The sequence below is a fragment of the Stenella coeruleoalba genome (genome assembly GCF_951394435.1).
Source record: "Stenella coeruleoalba genome assembly, chromosome: 1".
In the NCBI taxonomy this organism is placed as follows: domain Eukaryota; kingdom Metazoa; phylum Chordata; class Mammalia; order Artiodactyla; family Delphinidae; genus Stenella; species Stenella coeruleoalba.
This window is the reverse complement of record NC_137169.1, coordinates 144,366,863-144,391,060: the sequence shown is the minus strand read 5'-3', so window position 1 is coordinate 144,391,060 and position 24,198 is coordinate 144,366,863. Positions and strand designations below refer to the sequence as shown.

Below are 24,198 nucleotides of genomic sequence, written 5' to 3'. Positions count from 1 at the left end.
AGCGCTGGTTGCTGCCTGCCAGCATGCACCCACTCCTTGCTACTTCTTGAGATGGCCCCCACAACCTCACTCCCTCAGTAAAATGATCTCTTCCATCTGCAAAAGAAATTAAAAGGCACGGGATATTGGCACCCTTCCTTTTAAGAGTTCCTTAACTTTGCTCTACACAGACTTACACTTGAAACAAAGTAAATCCATTCTCCCAGTCCCCTTGTTGCAAAGATACCTTTGTCTCCTAGACAATTCAAATTGCAAACAGCAAGAGGCTTTGGTTTAGAGAAGATATTCTCCAATACTATGATATCCTTACTTTATACTAATACCTAATCAGCATTTATTCAGTCTAAAGATCAACTATGAACAAAGTGAAAAATAGGTTTAACTGTAAACCTATCTCCTCTGCTCTTTGAACATCCCAAATATACTTATTTTACAACCTTGGTCAAAGTTGCATAGTAGTGAATTCATGTTCTAATTTTTTTTTTTTTTTTGGCAGGTAGGGGAGTTTTTTTAAACATGTTCTTTTGGCAATTAGGTTTGCAGGCTCATTTTTTAATGAGAGGTTTTTGTTTGTTTGTTTGTTTTGTGGTACGCGGGCTTCTCATTGTTGTGGCCTCTCCCGTTGCGGAGCACAAGCTCCGGACGCGCAGGCTCAGCGACCATGGCTCACGGGCCCAGCCGCTCCGCGGCATGTGGGATCTTCCCAGACCGGGGCACGAACCCGTGTCCCCTGCACCGGCAGGCGGACTGTCAACCACTGCGCCACCAGGGAAGCCCCTATGAGTACATTTTAAAATTTGCTTTTACTCATGCTTACTTAATTTTTAAACAATATTTATTCATATTCTAGTACAAATCTGAATGAAGCCATACAAGTTATCCAAAACTAATAACCCTATGGAATAAATGGAATTACTAATGCTAAAAGAAGCTTTCACATAGACCCAATTAAATCATGTTATAATTCTGTTAAAGCATGACAGAAGAGTCCATGTAAGTGCAGTAAAGTTTAATGGAAATTCAGTCTGATACTAAGAATAGGTTATATTCTATGAAAGCATAAATTATAAATAAGAAATAGTCTTACAAGAAGTCTATAATTCCTCAGAAATTAGCCAACATATACTTATAATCAAATTTATACATTCAGAGTTTTCACATAGCGACAGTGATACTATATACTGTTTGTACAGTCTGCATTTGAAAAATGAAGTTATTCTTTAATTAGCTATTTCTATGCAAAAGTTAATGGATGTCTGAAAATGAGTTTCGTTACATGATTCTGTAAATGTACTCTGTAATAACTAACATTATCACACAGCTGTATAAACATATTTACCATGACATATTCTTCTACCACAGGTGTATATTTTCCATTCTGAGCATTACTAATATGTATTTCATACTAGCTTGATTTGGAATTAACACTGAAGGGAAGAAATTTTTCTTAAATTATTTAACTACCAGTAAAATAAAGTGTTCACCCAACAGAAGACTTAATATGTCATAATCCATCTTATTTTTGCATTTTTTGTGCTCCAACTTGCTCCTAAAAGGGTTTATGGCAGCTATTTAATTTCTTTTTTATTTTATAAATATTAACAATAAAATCCTCATCTGAAAAGTAAATAAGATCAGCCTCAAAATAAATTAGGATTTGCATTTACCGGCAAACATCACTTGCAGCATGAGTATACTTTATATTTTTCTAGTAACATAGTAAAATGTAGTTTAATAAGGTAAATAAAATATTCCAATAATATAATCAAATAAGTAGAAATCACTTTATTAGGACATGAGCCCCTGAATAAACTAAAGATAAATTACCCTTTCTAAATTTAATATAAAGTATCATACTAAGAGAAAAGATGTCAGAAATGAACTTTTAGCCTCTTTTGAACATCAAGAATGCTAGTGTTAATTGATAATGAAAAAGTCTAGAAATATGTTAGAATATAAATAACACCTTTGGTATAGGTGAGAACAAATGGCTCAGTAATGACATCATGATGTAATAGACCAAAGCCTGAATGATTACTTAAGAGCAGAGGCTTAGGAAGCTCCCATAAATATATTTTGGAGATTACTTTTTAGTTTTGGAAAAATAAAATAGATGAAAAACCTCACACTGGCAGGTAGTCAAACACCTTCCATGTTTCAAGTAATTTCTAAAGGTGTCTAAGCCTTTACATAAAGGACATGAGAATATTTTTCAGCTGTGGCCCAACAACTATTAGCTTCATCCTCCCTGATTAGGGAAAGGAATAAGCAGACTACATTTCTTTTCCATAAAAGGAATCTGAATTGCAGGAGTACACAGCATATATGCTAGGTTTTATTTGATCTGAACACAAATTCTGAAGCAAACTAGGAAATTTAAAAATATATTTAAGCACTAATTTGATATTTATTCACTCTGTCTCCTTCTGAGGGAATATCCCAAAGTAAGTCTTCTAAAGACAAATATCATATGATATCACTTATATGTAGAATCTAAAATATGACACAAATGAACTTATCTACGAAACAGAAACAGACTCACAGACATAAAGAACAGACTTGTGGTTGCCAAGGGGGTTGGAGGGTAAGGGAGGGATGGACTTGGGGTATGGGATTAGTAGATGCAAACTATTATACATAGAATGGATAAACAAAAAGGTCCTACTGTATACTGTATAGCACAGGGAACTATATTCAAGATCCTGTGATAAACCATAGTGAAAAAGAATACAAAAAGGAATGTGTGTGTGCGTGTGTGTGTGCGCGCGTATGAAACTGAATCACTTTTCTGTACAGCAGAAATTAACACAACACTGTAAATCAATTATGCTTCAATAAAATATATCTAAAACGAAAAGTAAAACAAAAACACAAGAATAGATCTCTTCCCTAGTGTCTGAGCAACCTTCTCAGAGCCTGGGGATGTCTTTGGTATCTGATAAATCAAGGATTTAGAGTACTAACGATCAGTATACTTAGAAGGTAATGTCAAATATGCCTGGCACTTTCTAATTTTACATAGTGTAGATTAAGGTCACACTACACCTCAGGTTTCTAAACAGTGATCACAAAGGCAGTCTAAATAACACGAGCTCTTCAAAACCAGCTTACAGAGTTTTTTGTTTTCTCACTCATTCTAAAGGGAAAAACACAACTTAACGCCAACTTGATATAAGAAAACCTATGTTCCAAATTCTTCACATTATTATATGAGTAGATATATTTAAATATACAACTTTACATTTTAAAACTTACTTCTTACAATTAATGCTTACTTAGACATACCAAAATATTCACCCATTTCTTTGCTTATATTGATTCTTGCATCTCATGCTTTCCATCTGGGTTCACTTTCTTTCTAGCTGAAGCATATGCTTTTGCAGCTCTTTTGGCAAAAAGCTATGAATAGTATACATCCTCAGTCTCTGCAGGTTCCAAAATACCTTCTTTTCACTTTTACTCTTAAGTTATTTCCCTCAGTACTTTGAAGATATTTTTCCACAGCCTTCTGGCATCTGTTAAGAAGTCTGGGGTCAATCTTAATTTTCATTCTTGGTACGAAACCTATCTTCTGTCTCTAGTCACTATTAATACTTCAACCCTCTGACAAATCCTTCTCTATCTTCACGTTGGGCTCGTGACCTGGGTATCTATTTCACTACACAAGCAATCAGAAGAGACCTTCCACAACTGCAAACCATCACAGCTACTCACCTACTAGCACCTGTACACAAATTCGTTTTCTGCCATCTTGCCTGTTTCTTGAGATAAACTGTTCTCATTTCTAAGGCTAACCCCTACACTTATGTATTAGATTCCATTCCCTTTCACCTACTAAAGAACACTGTCAAGCAATTCTCTGAATAGGCAGAGCACAGAGGTTTTTAGGGCAGGGAAAATACTCCGTATAATACTATAATGATGAATACATGTCATTATACATTTGCCCAAACCCACAGAATGTACAACACCAAGAGTGAACTGTAATGTAAACTCTGGACTTAAGGTGATTAAGATATGTCAGTGTAGGTCCATCAATTGTAACAAATGTACCACGCTGGTGGGGGGATACTGATAGTGGAGGAAGCTAAGCATGTGGGGGGGGGGGAGTGGGTATATGGTAAATCCCTGTGCCTTCCTCTCAACTTTGCTGTTAATTAAAATTGCTCTAGAAAAAAGTTTGTTTTTTTAAAAAGTAGGTTCTGGGTTATTTTGGTTGTTGCTATTTTCATTTAAAGCTTAACTACAAGCAAGGTTCAGTCTTTCAGACTATCTAGTTATATATCACCTAGTTTGCAAATTTGTTGAGGGTCACTACTTTCCCACATTCTGACTAACCCATTACTCCATAGGATCTCCAACAGAACAAAGAAAACAGAAGTACTGAAAATCAACAAATTAAGTGTGTAGTAAAGTCAAAACCGCTCATCAACTGGATTTTCTTTTTTATGTATCTCAACTACTGATATAGATAATAATCCAAATTAACTGTATCATGTAAATTTGTATGTATGACATAAATGTTTCACATATATTATCTCATTTAATCCTCATTCTTACCTGTAGAGGCAAGTACTATGATTAACCTCATTTTATCAATGAGAAAACTAAGGCTTACAAAAATTGTCCCAAGTTATTTGATGAAAAAGTGGCAGAACTGATCACCAAACCTAGGCAGTTTGAATCCAGAGCCTAAACTCTTAACCATTGTACTATCAGTCTCAATTCTCAGGATTAATGTTAATAAGGAAATGTACACTATCCAATGCATGAATCCTATGAGGATTTTAGGAATTAAACTACATTGAATTTTACTTATTTTAATTAATCTTACTAATTTACCTAATTACACAGCACATATTATACTTTTTAATTAAACTTTATAATAAAATTATTGAACTCTTGAAATCAGAAACCTTTGAGGGTGTTAAAAACAAACCACTGTTTTTTGAAAATTTTTATTAAGGCAACAGACAGCTATACATAGTACTTAACATTAAGTTTCCTCTTGCTTTAGTTAAATAATCTCATTCCTTCAAGCCAGACAATATAAAATAAGGCCCTCACCCTTTGCAATGAACACATAATTAAAATGGAGATTTTATTTTGCATACTCGGTCCACGTAAAAGTTGGCATTCAATGTTCATAATTACTCTCAACCATTTATTTAATTACTATTAACCATTTCACCAACTTGGAAATCACACACGATAATTCATCAGTTTAGAAGACATTCTAACTTTCTCAGGCAGATACTGAAAGCAAATAACCTTAAAACTGTTTTAAATTTCCTCCTAGCATTAGAATCTGAGACTCTATTTTGTTGATTTCTCCCCTAAAATCAGCAGGTTGAAAATTTTGGGAGACAGCACAATGACATGGAAAGATGTGTTTTTAAACATAATTTTTGTGAACTTTGGCTCTCATGGCTTTACTGTAGGAATGAACTGAAAAAGGCTATATTCATACAAAGTGTTATTTTATATAGAAGATGCTTAAAAAGATATTTACAATTTATTTTCTAAAAAGACATTTAAATCTTTTCTCCAGAAACATTAAAGATTAAACAACACAAAAGTTAAACTAACTCAGTATCAGGTGTGTGCTTAGAAAAACCAGATCTGGGCCCAGGTACACTAACTAGATAATTTAATTTAAACTAGTCAAAAGCTGAGCTCAGATATATAAGAGATAGATGTAAGGGAATACAAGTAATGTAATACAACCAAACCCTGATGCAACCTCACACATTATCTATTAAAAATGGAAACCGTACCTTCCGCAGTGAGCTGTTCTGCTGTGTGGGTCGTATGAGATGATGCATTTGAAAATGTTTTAAACCATGAAGCATTTTTAATTGAAAAAGATTATTATTGCTATCATTAAACTAAAAATTCAGCAGGAAGGGTTTCAAGAGTTATAAATTATCTAAGAATTTTCCATTTGTTTTTCAATAGAATCACTTTTACACTTTAAAGAACACTCTATACCACATTTTTAAAAACAAAGTTGAAACTTCAAGAACTGTGTTTCTTCCCCTGCTGTATGACCTCAGTCTTTAAAAAAATAATTCTCTTTACCACCTCTGAAAAAGAAACTTTGATACCGGCCTAAACTTTTATAATACATCAGCTAGTGTGGACTTTTTCTATTCAAAACAATGTTTATGTCCCTGCAGTTAAATTTCTTCCATATACTATAAGCTACAGTCCCTGAGAAAGTGACCAGAACTTTACAAATAAGAGGATTTAATAAGAAAGCTTATGTTTTTTTCTCAAAGAACATGGCTAGTGAAAATCAGATGTCAACAAATTCATCTGCAGGACATCAAGACACAAAGCAGAAAAAAAATGACAGCAAAAATGCACTACTGACTCTGAAGATTTAAGACTTGGATTGAAAAAGATACATTCTTATGATTCAGATTAGATATAGAATATTTTTGAAAGTAAGTCCAAAATGGCATACTCTTGTTTTTAAAGCATGTGTAGTTTAACTAAAACCGTCAAATACTTTAGCCGCTGAAAATACAGCAGAGTAAATATAATAAAACTGGTATGTATTTTAAAAATATAAACCATTCAAATGAAAGTGAAAGCTACAGATGTTAAGAAATGTTTCCTTAAGGGAATGGGGCCTACCTCATTATTTCTGGATTTAACTAAAACTACTAGGTGCAAAATTAAATTATTCATGACAGGATCACTGAATTGCCTCCTAGAAAGTTTAATAAAGCATCCTAGGAATACAGACCAACTCCTCATAAATTTAAGTGACAAACGCTTTTTCAAAAATACTCAAAACTAGATGCTGACAATATTTTAATTATTTTAAAAACAATTTTATCATGTTATTATTATTATTATTTTGTGTGTGTGTGTGTGGTACGCGGGCCTCTCACTGTTGTGGCCTCTCCCGTTGCGGAGCACAGGCTCTGGACGCGCAGGCTCAGCGGCCATGGCTCACGGGCCCAGCCGCTCCGCGGCATGTGGGATCTTCCCGGACCGGGGCAGGAACCCGTGTCCCCTGCATCGGCAGGCGGACTCTCAACCACTGCGCCACCAGGGAAGCCCCTATCATGTTATTTTAAAACTTTATTGAAATATAATTTACACACAACAAAATGTACAGATTTTAAGTATACAGCTCAATGAGTTTTGACAAATGGATAGATACATCCATGTAACAACAAACCCAATCAAGCTACAAGATATTTCCACCACCACAGAAAGTTTTCTTGTACCATATTATAGCCCATCTCCCCAGCGTGTCCCACCCTAGGCTACCAATGATCTAATTTCTGTACTCATACATTACTTTTGCCTGTTCTAGAACGTTGTAAAGGGGACCATATATTATGTACTCTTTTCTGCCAAGTCTCTTTTACTCAATATATGTCTGTGAGATTCATCCATAATGTTGCATGAATCAGTCTTCTGTTCATTTTTATTGCCGAGGAGTATTCCACTGAATAACTATATTGCAATTTATTTATCCATTCCCTTACTGATAGACATCTAGGTTGTTTCCAGTGTTTGTCTATCATGAATAAAGCTGATATGAACATTCATGAATAAGTCTTTTTGTGGGCATATGTGTTCATCATTTTTTTAGGGTAAATATGAAGGTATGGAATTGCTGCATCGTAAGGTACATGTATGTTTACTAAAAAACTGCCTAACTGTTTTGCAAGTGGTTAGGCCATTTTACACTCCCATGAGAAATGTTCTATTTGTTCTGCTTTCTCTCCAATACTTGTTATTCCAAGTCTTTTTAATTTAAGCCACTCTGGTGGTTGTAAGTAGTATCTCATTGTGGGTTTTAAATAATTGAAGTGTTTTTTCCATCTTTGTCCATTTAAAAAATTGTTTGCCTTATTATTGTGTTGTAAGAGTTCTTTAAAGTATTCTACATACACATCCTTTTACAGGCACTGTGTTACAAATGTTTTGTCCTACTTTGTATCTTGCTTATTCATTTTTAAAATGGTTTCTTTTGAAGAGCAAAAATTTGTAATTATCTTGAAATCCAATTTATCAAAATATTTTTTTAATCTTATGAAAAGTGCCTTTTTTTGGTTCTAAGAAATTGCTGTGGTCTGAATGTATCCCCCCAAAATTTGTATGTTAAATCCTAATGCCCAACGTAAGGGTATTAGGAGGTGGGACCCTTAGGAGGTGATTAGGTCATATGGGCAGAGCTCTTATGAATGGGATTAGTGCCCTTATAAAAGGGGCTCCAGAGATATTTCAAGCCCTTCCCACCATGTGAGGATACAAGAGAAGTCTATAACCTGGAAGAGGGCCCTCACGTGACCATGCTGGCACCCTCACCTCAGACATATAGCCACCAGAACCGTGAGAACTATATTTCTGTTGTTTATAAGCTACCCAATCTATGGGCTTTTTTGTTTGTTTGTTTTGTTTTGTTTTTTTACAGCAGCCTGAATGAACCAAGACAAATCTTTGCCTACCCTAAGGCCACAAAGATTTTCTGTTTTCTTGTAAAATTTTTGGTTTTAGGTTTTACAACATTTAGGTCTATGATTTATTTTTTTGGTAAGTTTTTGATAACCAAGCATCTTATATTGAAAAGACTGATTTTTCTCCACTGAATTACCTTAGCACCTTTGCTGAAGAATCAATTGGCCAAATATGCGTGGGTCTATACCTAGATTCCTTTCTGTCCCACTGATCCATTTGTCTATCAGTAATGTTCTTTTAAAGAAGTAAATTGGGGGCTTCCCTGGTGGCGCAGTGGTTGAGAGTCCGCTTGTCAGTGCAAGGGACACGGGTTCGTGTCCCAGTCCGGGAAGATCCCACATGCCGCGGAGCAACTGGGCCCGTGAGCCATGGCCGCTGAGCCTGCGCGTCCGGAGCCTGTGCTCCGCAACGGGAGAGGCCACAGCAGCGAGAGGCCCACGTACCGCAAAAAAAAAAAAAAGAAGTAAATTGTACATTATATCCTCTATTTTGAAATAAGGAGTCTAGAACCAGGGTAACTGCTGATGCATTCCCAGCAACCCTTCATAAAGAAATAGTAACTCACAGGTGGAAAAAAATGGCAAAAGTTTGATTTTCAGTATTCTTTAAAATGATCAGTTATTCTTAAGACAATAAGTATAAGCCAAGGTAATACTAAAATGTATTGAATTAGTTTTGAGTTGATTGTTATTCAGTTAACTACTTGGATTTAATACAGCAGCAAAAAAGCACCAAGGGGTGAGGGGTTGCTCTATAAAAGGTCACCAACAAGCCTTTCAGAATGTCCCCATTATGCTTCAGTTGGCCTTCAGCTGGATCATGCTTCCTTAGCCTCCTCCCTGGTCAGCCGTTCCTAACCACAATCACCCAGCCCTGGCATCCTAGGTCGGCCTATTTGCCCATCACAATCAAGAGGTGTGAGTTCACTCCTTCTTAAGAGAGAAAACTGACCACCCTTTAGATTCTGAAATTCATCTATATTTCCACACATCCTTAGTTCCACCCCAAGAAGGAAGCAGAAGAAAAAAGAAAAGGTCCTACTCAGATGCTTATTTTTCTACCTATATCCTTAATTTTATACTTTGGGTCAAATCGGCGTCTTAGGTGGCATTCCTGAGATTCAGAAAATAAGAAATTGAAATCCCCAGGAATTTTCAATATCATAAGTTATTCTGTATTTTTCATACCCTTATTTATGTTTGTAAATAACAAGTGACAGTAATTATATATACAGTGAATAATTTTTCCATGATAGGGTTATACTACAAGTTTCAGAGGTTTTCTATATAACAAAAGAGACTTAATAATAAAGGTGTGGTTTATTATTATTATCAACCAAAATATATTGTGACAGGATTATATATTTCGACAACATGTAAAAATGATCTGTACCTGATATAGACATCTAATAATAGAAAACATTAAATGAAGTGAACAGTAACACAAATGGCCAATAGAAATCACTTGAAAATTGAAAGGTAATACCACAAATATTTGATATATAAAAGTCACCATTTTTTAAATGGAAATTTTAGAACGCACAAAACAGTCTTGATCTTTGTTTCATGACAAACACTCCAGGCATAGAAAATTTTCTTTCATTTTATATAGATGGTGTGATCTCCAAGTTGGGCATTCAGGTACATTTTGCTTCATTTAAGCTCATTTCTGTTTTTTTTTTTTTTTTTCTTTTTTTTCAGTACGCGGGCCTCTCACTGTTGTGGCCTCTCCCATTGACAGTGCACAGGCTCCGGACGCTCAGGCTCAGTGGCCGTGGCTCACGGGCCCAGCCGCTCCGTGGCATGTGGGATCCTCCCGGACCGGGGCACAAACCCGTGTCCCCTGCATCGGCAGGCGGACTCTCAACCACAGTGCCACCAGGGAAGCCCTCGCTTCTTTTTTGAAAAATGAAATTATTTTGTCTGCTTGCCCTGTTTTTGGTTTTGCCATTAAAGTCAACAGTACTTTGGTAATTCAGATGATAGATCGGTTTCTGATTTCATGTTGGAGTACTACGTGGCCACATTCACATCTCTTTGCATTTGTTCTATTAAAGTATTTACAAATAATCATAGCCTGTGGCAAACACCAAACACTGGAAACCTCTGAACATTATTAGGTAGTATGGGAATTACATAAGGTTTGGGTCTCCTAGCAGGTTAATAATATAACATAGAAGCACACGTCCAAATTACCAATTTAAGAACTTATTTGCTGTCAAAACTTGTTATTTCTTGGGACGTCACTCACTGGAATCATACAAAGTGGACTATGTGAGTAAACTTATTTTGTTTTCAAGAATGACTAACAATTAGCAGTAGACAGGGCAGGGGATGCACACTAATACATGGCAACGGCCACAGGCAAGACTGATTGTGAATCCTCTTCTCCTACGTGCTCCTATCCAGGGTCTCAGAAATGTTCATCTTAACCCGTGACTCTCTGTGTGTCTTTTCCGCTCTTGCTTTGGACTTGATATCAATGGATTCCTCTGAATCCACAATCTCTGCCTTGGTAGCTAAACTTTAATTCTTACAGGAGCATCATTATACTTTCCCCATTTTCCTGATTTCTCCACCATTTGGAATCTGGAAAAAAGGAAGCAAATCCCACATGGAAATATTTCTCTTAGGTATCTTTATCTCCCTACCTATCCCCCCAGCCCCTCCTACCCCCCTTTGATTTTCTGCTCTTGGCTTTTGATCATACCATCTTCTATAACTTTGTGCCCCCCTACTTATTCCATTTCCTTCATTGCCAATTCTTAACATATTTGACTATTTATAGTATAAGTATATAAATATATAGCATATAAATACATTTTCTATATTTACTCCTTCCACTTTCTCATTTGCTTTTCACCCCTCAACACACAAAAACCTGGTTTCTACTTTCACCAGGCTGCAGAGTCTGGTCTTACCAGGTTGCTAATGACCTCAAATTGACAAATGAGATCTCTTTTCAGGTCTCATTCTACTTGACCTCTGTGTAGTATTTGATGCTAATAACTAGTCCCTCTTTCTCAAAACTCTCTCCTAACTTGGTTTTCTAAGTAGTATTCGATCCAGGTTTTTTTAAATTAATATTATTGCATATTGTGTTTTGCCTTCTTGTTGGCTTTTTGTTCTGGACTCCTCTTTAAATATAGGTGCTTTTCAAGGTTCTAAGTTAAGTCCCAGCCCCCTCATCTAGAAAGAGTCTTCCTGAGTCATTTTAGCCAGCTTTGACCTAAATGCAGTTGACTTTCAAATGCTTATCTGCAGCCTCAGCCTCTCTCCTGACCTGCAGATACAAATTTCTGTCTACTTGGTATCTTTACCTGGAAATGGCAAAAGCACTTTAACTCAACACGACTAGAGTTGTAGGAAGTTATCTTTGATTATTCTTTCCTTCACACCACATTTGGCTGGCTGTGAGGTCCTGTCTGTCTATTCTACCTTCAAAATGTTTCTGGAATCATCTCACTCCACTCTCGCTCTCAAGTTTCCATGCCTCAGCTACACTTCATTCCTTGAATGAGCCATGCTTCTTTCTAGCACAAGACCTTCACAGCTGCTGTTCTCTCTTCCTGAAAAAAAAAGTGTTTTCCCCTCCCCTCTTCCTCACTTTGCTAACTCCTAGTGTTATGGGTTGAATTGTGTGCCCTCAGAATTCATACGTTGAGGTCCTAACCCGCAGTACCTCAGGATGGGACCTCATTGGTAAATGATGCAGAGTAATTTGTTAAGATGAGGTCATACTGGAGTACGGTGGGACCCTCCAATACCATTGGTGTCCATATAGAAAAAGGAAGTTTGGACACAGACATGCACACAGGGAGAATGCCATGTGAAGATGAAGGCAAAGATCAGGGTGATGTGTCTACAAAGCAAGGAACACTAAAGACTGCCAGCAAATCACCAGAAGCTAGGACAGAGGCATGGGACAGATTTGCCCTCAAAGCCCTCAGATGCAACCAACCATGGACACCTTGATCTTAGACTTCTAGTCTCCATAACTGTGAAGCAATAAGTTTCTGTTGTTTAAGCCACCTAGTCTGTGGCACTTGTTATGACAGCCCTTGGAATCTAACACACCTAGTCATTGTTCAGGTCTTAGCTCAAATGTCACTTCCTCCAGAAAGTCTTCCCTGACTCCCTCAAAATGGACTAGTCCCCCCTCCCTCACTTACATGGTCTCACAGCACTCTTTACTTTTCCTTATAGCATTTATCAGATTTGTCAGCGTGACTAATTGTACTAATATTTATCTCCTCTTCTAGTCTATAAAATAGATCAGCACAGGTACATGATTAATTCTCCCTGCATTACTGTCTTTGAAGCACTGATCCCCACCTGAAATGATCATAATCATTTATTTATGTTCTTATTTATGGCTTGTTTCTCCCTCTGCAGAGCAAAACCCCAGTTTGTAGAACAGTGCTGGGTACATGGTTGGTGTTTAATAACTATCTATTAAATGAACTAAGGCATAAATAAACTCCAAGACGAGAACCCATGACTGTTTTGCTCACTATTGATTGTATCTCCAGTGTTCAACATATAGAAAGTTGGTCATATAGAAAGCACTCAGTAATTATATAGTATGTTGAATGAATGAATGACCCTATTTACTAACGATAGGCATTTTATTATCAGCAACTTAAAAATATTAAAAGTTTGGAGATTGTAATCTTCCATATACTAAAGGAAATCTATTTCAGTAAGAATATGTTATTCATCAATTTACCTCTGCTTTTCAGTTGATATTTGATATTTAAGAATATTTGCCAACAAAAGAACTCAAAAGGCTAAGCACTCAAAAGGCTCAGCTATGACTGATCTCAAAATGTTTTAAATTCATGGAATGAAGATACAAAACTTTTTATCACTTTCTTCGTTAAGGTTTCTTTTCTAAAACAGCAAAATGGAAAAGGCTTTTCAAAAGTTTTTTCAAGATTGTTAAAAATGAAAATTGTCTTCCTTTGAATGCTATGTATTGCTGAAGTAATGCCAGCAACATTAAGACATTTTTAAAAATAAATTTATTTATTTATTTTTGGCTGCGTTGGGTCTTTGTTGCTGCGCGCGGGCTTTCTCTAGTTGTGGCGAGTGGGGGCTACTCTTCGTTGCGGTGCGCGGGCTTCTCATTGCGGTGGCTTCTCTTGTTGCAGCCCATGGGCTCTAGGCATGCGGGCTTCAGTAGTTGTGGCACGCAGGCTCAGTAGTTGTGGCTCATGGGCTCTAGAGCACTGGCTCAGTAGTTGTGGCACACGGGCTTAGTTGCTCCACGGCATGTGGGATCTTCCCAGACGAGGGCTCGAACCCGTGTCCCCTGCATTGGCAGGTGGATTCTTTACCACTGCACTACCAAGGAAGCCCCCATTAAGACATTTTTAAAAATTACTTTCACCCGTTATCCCACGTCTGTAATATAATAGGTATTTTCCTTTTTCTATGTTTCTTGTAGCCTTTGATCCAAAGCATATATATTTTATGTAGCTGAATAACATGTGGCTATGACTATAAGAAAAATAGTCACGTGGGGAAAATGATAAACCAACTAAAAACTACATTTTGGAACAAAAACAGTATACAAAAGCCAAGAGATAGTGTCCCAAGTGCTACTGTTTGTTTTCTGTCACCTCTAATCTGAAAATCTCTTGAAAGAGTGCCTTTTAAACAGGAATCTTTAGGAATTGCAGAAAAGCACTTATTGGGGGGAAAACAGATTCACCTATCATCAATCAGTTCAACAGACAAGGTGCACAAGGTAACTGGACACCAAGCAAAACCGTGGCTTTCAAGGGATTAAACATCAATTTATTTAATACTAGCTTCCTTAGATTTTGAGGGTTTTCCTTCTCTCATTCTTAACCTTAAAAATTCTTGACCTCACAAAGGATCTCAACACCCTTTGCCAAAATCACCATAATCAGAAATATAATACATATGCTACTCAAAACATAAAATGTATTTTTAAAATAATTAGAATCTTAGAAAAAATTATTTATCTTAGATGTTTCAAGATTAAAAAGAAGTAAACAACCAAATAAACTAAGAAATTTCTAAAAGGTCTTTCAAATAGAAAAAACCCACAAAAAAACTAAACAAAACCAGTCACTCAAGATAAGGTAGTTAATAAAATGACATAAAAAGAAATCTTAAGATTTTCATAGTTCTGAGAAAAGTTAACATTGTTGACGTTTAGAAAGCTTTAGTTACTCTCACCCAGTTTGTGAGAGAAAATAAGGACTATTTGAACACTTTCTGATTTATCTGCTATCTTCAATGTGCAGCAGAATTTGTTATCAGAATACATTCTGATAAAAACACTGAAAAACTAGGGCTTCCCTGGTGGCGCAGGGGTTGAGAATCTGCCTGCTAATGCAGGGGACACGGGTTTGAGTCCTGGTCTGGGAAGATCCCACATGCCGCGGAGCAACTAGGCCCGTGAGCCACAACTACTGAGCCTGCGTGTGGAGCCTGGGCTCCACAACAAGAGAGGCCGTGATAGTGAGAGGCCCGTGCACCACGATGAAGAGTGGCCCCCACTCGCCACAACTAGAGAAAGCCCTCGCACAGAAACAAAGACCCAACACAGCCCAAAAAAAAAGAAAAACAAAAAAAACCCCAAAACACTTAAAAACTCAAAATTTAAAATAGACCCTCCAGGACTTCCCTGGTGGCGCAGTGGTTAAGAATCTGCCTGCCAATGCAGGGGATACGGGTTCGATCCCTGGTCCAAGAAGATCCCACATGCCGCAGAGCAATTAAGCCCATGCGCCACAACTACTGAAGTCCGTGCGGCTAGAGCCCGTGCTCGGCAACAAGAGAAGCCACCGCAATGAGAAGCCCGCGCACCGCAACGAAGAGTAGCCCCCCCGCTCGCCGCAACTAGAGAAAGCCCGCGCGCAGCAACAAAGACCCAACGCAGCCAAAAATAAATAAATAAATAAAATTAATTCTTTAAATAAAATAAAATACTCTCCCATTATTGTGGACATTCTAATTTCATCATTTTTATACTGCCCCACTCTCAGCAGTCCCTTGCTCCAGAAAAAATTGACTAAAAGTAGAACTTTTAATTCTTTTCATTCAATAAAAAAATGAAAATTTTGCTTTAAAAATTCTTTCCTTTTTAAGATTGGCTTGTCCAACACATGTAATAACTTGAAATGTTTACTTTTTAAAAGATGGTTTGTTCAATATGTATTTTATATATTTGCATGTAGAGATTTGCTTCATCTCATTCACATCCATGTAGTAGTCAGCCTATATTTCACATGTGATGCTTATTATGATTGGCTAGTATGATTGGCTAGTATAAAATTAAAAATTACTAGCGGGCCTTTCTCTCCATTGCACACCCATCACTTAGAAGTGAATGGGGGAAACTCAAGTAGGGCCATGATGTGACTATTTTCAGTAACTCTATAAAGTCAAACCATCTAAAAATGATCTTAAATGAAACAAGTGGTATGATATGCCAACTTGTTCCTACTATTCAGGCAGATCCACTTTGCAAACCCACCCAAAACTGTGAACTCCTAAAAGTCCCATAGTCAATATTCTAGGGATTTGTAGCCAAGGACACAGAAGGGTACCAATCTGAACCCAGGATCAGTAACTCAGATTAGTGACTGAAACAATCAAATGATAACGGGTCAGCAATGTCACTTCTCTGCTATTATGACCTCCAAACCCTATTCCAGCCTGCTAAATTAGGACAAATGCTCTGTTTCCATTCTCAAAGACATCAATATTTTGAAAATGAAAATATTAAAAACAAAACCAATTGTGATATTTATAAATAATTATCTATTCAATAGTTCAGGAAACTATTATGCCTGAAACTAACAAGTATCTTAAACCATGAATTTCAGTGTAATGGAGAAGAAAATACTTTGACAAGTTTCTTTTAATCTCAACTGCCTGAAAAATATCCAGATGCTCTGGTTATGATCAGAAGAACAGCCAATCAGAAGGATGACAAGCAGGCAGGAAAATAAGGGCTTGCACTTCAGGTATTCAAACAGGTATTTTAAAAATGTGCCTGTCTTAACAAGCAACATTTTAAGGTGTAAGAGGGTAACACACACCAGCTTTCAGTTTCCAATTTCCCATTAACCTGACATCAGGGGAGAAACCTGATAACTTGGTATCTCTGAAACTGGACCTTCAGCTTCTGTGATTTTTTTTTCCCATTCAAAGTCCTTTTTAGCTGGTTTTTAAAAATATTTCAGTTACACACTTTGTGTTTACAGATAGTTGTGCATTTACCAATAAACTGGCCCTTCTCAGAAATGTCTGCAGTTAAAACATGCTGGTGCCTGAGAATTCTGAGAGATGCATTACACCGAATTGTAAGTTCCCATAAGGAATAATTTTGAACACTAATCCTCTGCCTTTAGGTAAACCAGATTAATTCCAAATGATCTCTCTGGAAACTCTTTAAGTAAACATGATGTTTCAAATCACTTGTAGCTATCTTCAACTCCCTTTTGGCAAAGGATTTTTCTTTCTAAGCTTTCTAGGTCAAATGATTGGCCCTGTGTAAGCAAAGATTGCCTTGAGTCACTCTGCTTCAAAGGAAACGCAACAGAAGATGGTCTCTCAAAACAGTTCTGACATCAAAGTACACTCCAGCTTCCTATACCTTTGGAATTGACAAGGTTAGTCTATGCAAGTTAAGGAACTTCAAAGAGCTGGCCCCTAGCCAACCACATTAGTGCTCAGTTGCCTCTGATACTAAGTTAATCCTCCTTAAGTAAGAAATGCAGGTATTATTTACCAGAGAGATCTAAACTGTGCCTTCTGAGAGTCAGCGGAGCTTTGCCTGAAAATAAGTTTGGGAGCTTTGTTGACTTTTTCAGTGTAATTTAAAGCACATAGTAAGTACCCAATAAACATTTTGTGAATGCATGAATGCCGGAATCTGATAGCGTACAAAACAAGGGCAATGTAACGGGTGTGGCAGCCACTCCCATCATCTGGAGTGTTACCTAATAAACCTCAGGATGTTGCTCTGCTTCCTGCCTCAGATGATCTCTCAGCACTCACTATTCAGATCTGCCACTGCCTAGCTAGCTCTCTTTGTCGTCTGAATCAGAAAACTGTAGAGGAGAAACATAAAAGGAACTTGTGGATCAGCGCCATTACCCAATTTGGAGAGGCATCAATGAAAAATCTTTTCCTTCAGCCCGTTATCTCCTCATACTGGAGATGGCGGGACTCTATATGCTATATTAAATAGATTGGTTTAAACCTATACATTTCCTTCCAAGTTGCCCTCTACAAGGGTTTTCAAACTTACTCATATGGCAGAGCACCAGAAAATCGTGATGCTTTTTAGGAAATACCATGCTGACTCTTGGTGAGATGCTATATAACAGGATATGTTTAATTCTGTCATACGAACGAGGAATAATTTCATAGCAGACAGTATTGCTGTGTATATATTTTTTAACAAAACTCAACCAAGGGTCCATATATCACAATACAAAACAAGCTTACGAATTTTATATGATTATCAGTGATAATATGATTTAATTGTTCATTTGTCTTCCCACCTAATGTTTACTAACAGAAAGTAATAACATATGAAAACTTATAAGAGAAAAATTCAAAACTGAGCAAATTCTATCCATTTGTCATTTTTCAGCCAACTTTGAAAAGACCACCTTTACTATACCTAGCAAAGACACAAGCTAGGAGCTTGTGAGATATGAATGCTTGAGAATGAAACTATGACATAATCAGGGAGAGTAAAATAGAGGGGATGACTGCACCTCCGAAGCAGTCCCTAATTATGCCCCTGCCAAACCTCTTCAGAGAAGTAGACTGAGCCTTTCGGAGGTCCTAGACAGCCATGGCAACTCCCTCCTTAACTTAGGAAGAAGGGTAGCACCTGGGGGCCCAGAGACACTTTCAGGGGATCTACAAGATCAAAACTATTTCCATGAAACAATATTAAGTCATTATGTGCCTTTTTCACTCATTCTCTCACAAGTGTCCAATGGAGTTTTCTAGAGGCTACATGATGTGCAATTTTGCAACAGATGGTGTGTAAAAGTAGCCAGGAAAACCCAGCTGTCTTCTATTAAGCCAGACCTTAAAGATATTTGTAAACAATGTAAACCGCTGCCACTATTCTAATTTTTTATTTTGGGAAATACAGTTATTTTACATGAAATATGTTATTTATGTTAACATGCAATAGGTTTTTTTTTTAATGACAATGAATATTTAAAAATTGTTTTAATTTCTACCATGGTAAAGATTGATAGACATGACTCACATAAACAAAGCTCCTTGAGGTCCTCAACCAATTTTAAGAGTATAAAGCATTCTACAGATCAAAAAGTTTGACAGCCTCTGGTTTAGAGAGTAGGAAATGACTAGGCAAAGATCGAAAGGACAGTGCTAAGGAAAAGAAGTATATCAGAAACTTAGATGTGGGCTCAGAATAAATGAAACCGAAGCAACCTGCATTTTCACAGGGCCTGGGTGAGTTAATTCTTTTATATTTATAGCCCTGTCCCTGTAATAATGATTTTATGTTTTGAAGATCCCAGAACTCTCATTAATTGGGACTAGATCAATGTAACTTAATTTAATGTAATACACTAATTAGTCACTTAAAGATCCATTATCCTCTGCTGTGGGGGGGAAAGAAGGGATCTTGTATTGCCATAAATATTTAGTTCTGAATGAAGAGTGCCAAATTCAAGCTAAACCACATGGGGTGGTCATAAAGAGCTTCTGAATATCAGATACCCTGGAAACGCCCTGAGGAGATTTTTATTCAGTAGAGACGGCAAATTATAAACATCTGCCCTCAGTTTTTCTTTTTTTTCAAAAGAAAGTCATCTTTTCTGTGCTACGTAGCAGTAAAATCTAAACTTTTTTCTTCTACCCCCCATTAGAAAAGTATTCTTGAGCACATATCCCTAATTTAGAATATAAATTATAGAAATGTACTTCTGTATCAAGAAATTAGGTAAATTCAAACACATACAAATTAGAAATTTTAAAAGGACAGATGAAGGAAATAATAAAGTAAGCCTTCTATTTTATTTATTAATGGTTCCAAAACTGTTTCATGAAACATTGTTTTATTGTTTCTATATTGATACAGTGAGAACAGTGTTATATATACTTTTTTAAAGAAAATCTTGATTTAACCCTTTGTGATAAAGGTATTTGCAAGTCAGGTTCCAATTTCAGTTTATTTAGGTATCTATAGTGGCTGTCACAGTGGGGAGAAAATCTCACAAATTATATACAGGTCCAAATGGAAGAAGCATATTTTTAGCTGCATTACCAAATCATGACATTTATTTTTCAATTCTACCCATTAGTTGTTAGAGGTTTGTCTTCATGTACTGAGTGTTAATTTAAAATCTTAAAATGCCATAAGTGGTGACTTCAATAGCTAATACATCAAGGTATAACAGGCACATAGAGTGAAATTAATCATTAATAATATGCACGTATCTAAGAAGTTGAAGAACTGAGTTTCAAAGTCAGTGCAATAAACTTTTTTTTTTAACATCTTTATTGGAGTATAATTGCTTTACAATGGTGTGTTAGTTTCTGCTTTATAACAAAGTGAATCGGCTATACATAAGTATAATAAACTCTTGTTACTCAAAGTGTAATTCACACCACTGCACCTGCAGCTTGTTATAAATGCAGATTCTCAGGCCCTATGCCAGATCTACTGACTTCAAATCTTTTTAATTAGATCCTCATATGATCTGAGAATCATATTAAAATTGAGAAGCACTGGGTGTGTTGCCAAGATGGTAGAGTAGAAAGACCCTGAGCACACCTCCTCCCACGGGCACATCAAACTTACAACTATTTACAGAGAAACTAGCAATGAGAACCTGAAGACCAGCAGAAAAGATCTTCTGCAACTAAAGATATAAAGAAAGGAACACAACAAGAGAGGTAAGAGGGGCAGAGACATACAGTCAAGACCCACACCCCCAGGGAGGTGACCCCAAATGGGCGGATAATCACAACTGCAGAGGTTTTCTCCATGAAGCAAGGAGCCCATGCCTCACACCAAGTTCAGGCTACCCAGCCCTGGGGTCCTAAACCTGGAAGATAAGCCCGTAGACTATTTGGCTTTGAAGGCAGAAGGGCTTGCTTTCAGGAAAGGCAGAGGGTGTGGGAAACAGGGACTCCACTCTTAAAGAGCGCACACAAAATCTCACATGCTCTGACACCCAGGGCAGAAGCAATAATTTGAAAGAAGCCTGGATCAGACCTACTTTCTGATTTTGGAGAGCCTCTCAGAGAAGGCAGCAGGCAACTAGGACTCACCCTAATGACACAGACACTGGCAGCAGCCATTTTGGGGAGCTCAGTCTACCAGGAGGACACTGGTGCTGGCAAGAGCCATTTTGGAGTATGCCCTCTAGCTTATCAATGCCAAGACCAAAACTCACCCACCAGCTGGTCAGCACCAGTCCTGGAGCCCCCTAGGCCAAGCAGCTGCCTGCACAGGGACACTAGCAGGCCAGCAGGACGAGTAGGCGCTCCTGAGTCCCCTAGCAGCTGGGATCTAGCCTTGCCCACTTACAGGCTGACACCATTTCTGGGACCCCCAGGCCTGCAGCCAGAGACCCTGGGACACAGCTCTGTCTACTAGTGGGTTGGTACCAGGACCAGAACTCCCCAGGCTGTGCAGCCAGGCACACTGGGACATGGCTCTGCCTACCAACAGCATACAACAGGATCAGTACTCCCCAGACCCCAGCCCTGCCCACTAGTGGGTGGCACCAGCCCTGGGACAACCCCAACTCCAGACCCACCCACCAGCTGGCCAACACCAGCACTGGGACCCCAGAACCCAAAGCCAACCACCCTGGAACTGGCTCCACCCACAAGCAGGCCAGCCCCAGGGCCCAGCTCTGCCCACCAGCAGCCAGCAGCCTCTGCACTAGGCAGGGCCTGGCAAACAAATGGGCTGGGAGCCAGTCACATCTACCAGCATGCCCACAGTAGTCAACCCTACCATGACAGAAGGGCCAACACAGCCACATTGGGGCCCCCCCCTAGAGAATATAGCTCTGGTGAACAGAAGAGAGTGTGCTGTTAGATGCCATAGGATATCACCTACATAAGGCCACTTCTCCAGGATGGGGAAACATAACCAACCTTCTCAATATACAAATAAAAATAGAGAATCAGAAAAAATGAGGCAACAGAGGAATATTTTTGAAATGAAGGAACAAGATAAAACCTCAGAAGAAAAACTGAGCAAAGTTGAGATAAGCAATCTACCTGATAAAGAATTCAAGGTAATGATCATAAAGATGTTCAATGAACTTGGGAGAAGAATGGAAGAATACAGTGAGAATTTTAACAAAGAGTTAGAAAATACAAAGAATAACCAAACAGAACTAAAGAATACATTAACTGAAATTAAAAATACAGTAAAAGAAATCAACAGATTAGATGATACAGAGGAACAGATCAGTAAAGTGGAAGATATAGCAGTGAAAATCACGCAAGCTGAACAGAGAAAAGAAAAAAGAATGAAAAAACATGAGGATAGTTTAAGAGACCTCTGGGACAACATAAAACATACTAACATTCGCATTACAGGGGTCCCAGAAAGAGGGGGGGGAGAGAGAGAGAGAGAGAGACAGAGAGAGAGAGAGAGAGAAGGACAGAGAAGACATAATAGCTGAAAACTTCCCTAACCTGGGAAAGAAAACAGATATTCAAGTCCAGGAAGCAAAGAGAGTCATACACAAGATCAATCCAAAGAGGTCCACACCAAGACATATAGCAGCAGAATATACATTCTTTTCAAGGGCACAAGAAACATTTTCCAGGATAGATCACATCCTAGGCCGCAAAGCAAGCTTCAGTAAATTTAAGAAAACTGATCATATCAAGCATCTTTTCCAACCACAATGAAATGAGATTAGAAATCAAATAAATGAAAAAAACCCACAAACACAAACTTGTGGAAGTTAACCTATATACCATTGAACAACCAATGGTTCACTAAAGAAATCAAAGAGAAAATTTAAAAATACCAGGAGACAAATGAAAACATAAACACAATGATCCAAAATCTATGGGACACAGCAAAAGCAGTTCTAAGAGAGAAGTTCACAGAGATACAAGCCTACCTCAGGAAACAAGAAAATTCCCAAATAAACTACCTAACTTTACACCTAGAGGAACTAGTAAAAGAAGAACAAACAAAACCAAAAGTTAGGAAAAGGAAAGAAGTAATAAAGATCAGAGTGAAAATAAATAAAATAGAGACTAAAACAAGAAAAGATCGATGAACCTAAGAGCTGGTTCTTTAAAAAGATAAACAAATTGACAAACCTTTAGCCGTACTCAACAAGGAAAAAAGAGAAAGGATTCAAATGAATAAAATCAAAACTGAAAATGGAGAAGTTACAACTGATACCACAGAAATACAAAAGATCACAAGAGATGACTACAAACAATTATACACCAATAATGGATAACCTACAAGAACTGAACAAATTCTGAGAAGTATACAATCTCTCAAGACTGAATCAAGAAGAAATAGAAAATATGAGCAGACCAACTACCAGTAATGAAATTGAATCAGTAATATAAAAAAACTCCCAACAAACAAAAGTACAGGACCAGATGGCTTCATAGGTGAATTCTATCAAACATTTAGAGAAGAGTTAACACCTATTCTTCTCAAACTATTCCAAAAAATTGCAGAGAAGGGAACGCTTCTGAACTCATTCCCCACGGCCAACATCACCCTGATACCAAAGCCAAAGATATCATACAAAAAGGAAATTACAGGCCAAATCACTGATGAACACAGATGCAAAAATTCTCAACAAAATATTAGCAAACTGAATTCAACACTATGTTAAAAGAATCATACACCATGATCAAGTAGGATTTAGCCCAGGGATGCAAGGATGGTTCAATACCTGCAAATCATACATCACATTAACAAACTGAAGAATAAAAATCATATGAACATCTCAAGAGATGCAGAAAAAGTTCTTGACAAAATTCAACATCCATTTATCGTAAAAACTTCACAAAGTGGGTATACAGGGAACATACCTGAATATTATAAAGGCCAAAATAAAAAACACTGTTCTAAAACATATGAGATATATATATATATATATATATATATATATATATATATATATATATATATATATCACTTGAATGTCTAGTACCTAAGAACACGTAACCTGTCTACGGGCACTCACTAGAAAATTCAACTTCAAATGGTCTGATATCTATACATCTTAAAAACCCTGAAATGACTTATATTTGAGTCAGAGTCAGATACATAACTATGTGCTTCTCTAGACTTTTTTTAACCATGATAGTTAGCCTTTCTAGAGAAAAGCTTCCATAAAATCATGACTTAATTTTTATCTTAGCCTTATAGATGGCACATCAGTTAAGAAACGATCATTATATTTTCTGAAAAACTGCTATGAGCCCCATAAAATGTGCACTACTCAAGGGCATGAACCAAGTATTAGGCATTTTGTATCACTGAGAAACAGTATAGTGCCTCAGTACTTAGTAGCAATGTAATTAATATTTGCTAAATGGATGTATGAGAGAATAAATACAGCTATTACGTGGGCTCTCACTCTTTGCAGGCGTTGTCATAAACATTTTATATATATTTTTATATCCTTACAACAATCCTTAGAAGTAGGAACTGGAAGCTCAGAGA

The 24,198-nt window shown here is 37.3% G+C and overlaps 1 protein-coding gene across 11 annotated transcripts in view; it reads right to left on the bottom strand.

Moving 5' to 3' along the window:
• Positions 1 to 24,198, bottom strand: part of DISP1 (dispatched RND transporter family member 1) — a 203,975-nt gene that overhangs the window by 81,226 nt on the left and 98,551 nt on the right. The gene's annotated exons all lie outside the window — the stretch shown is intronic.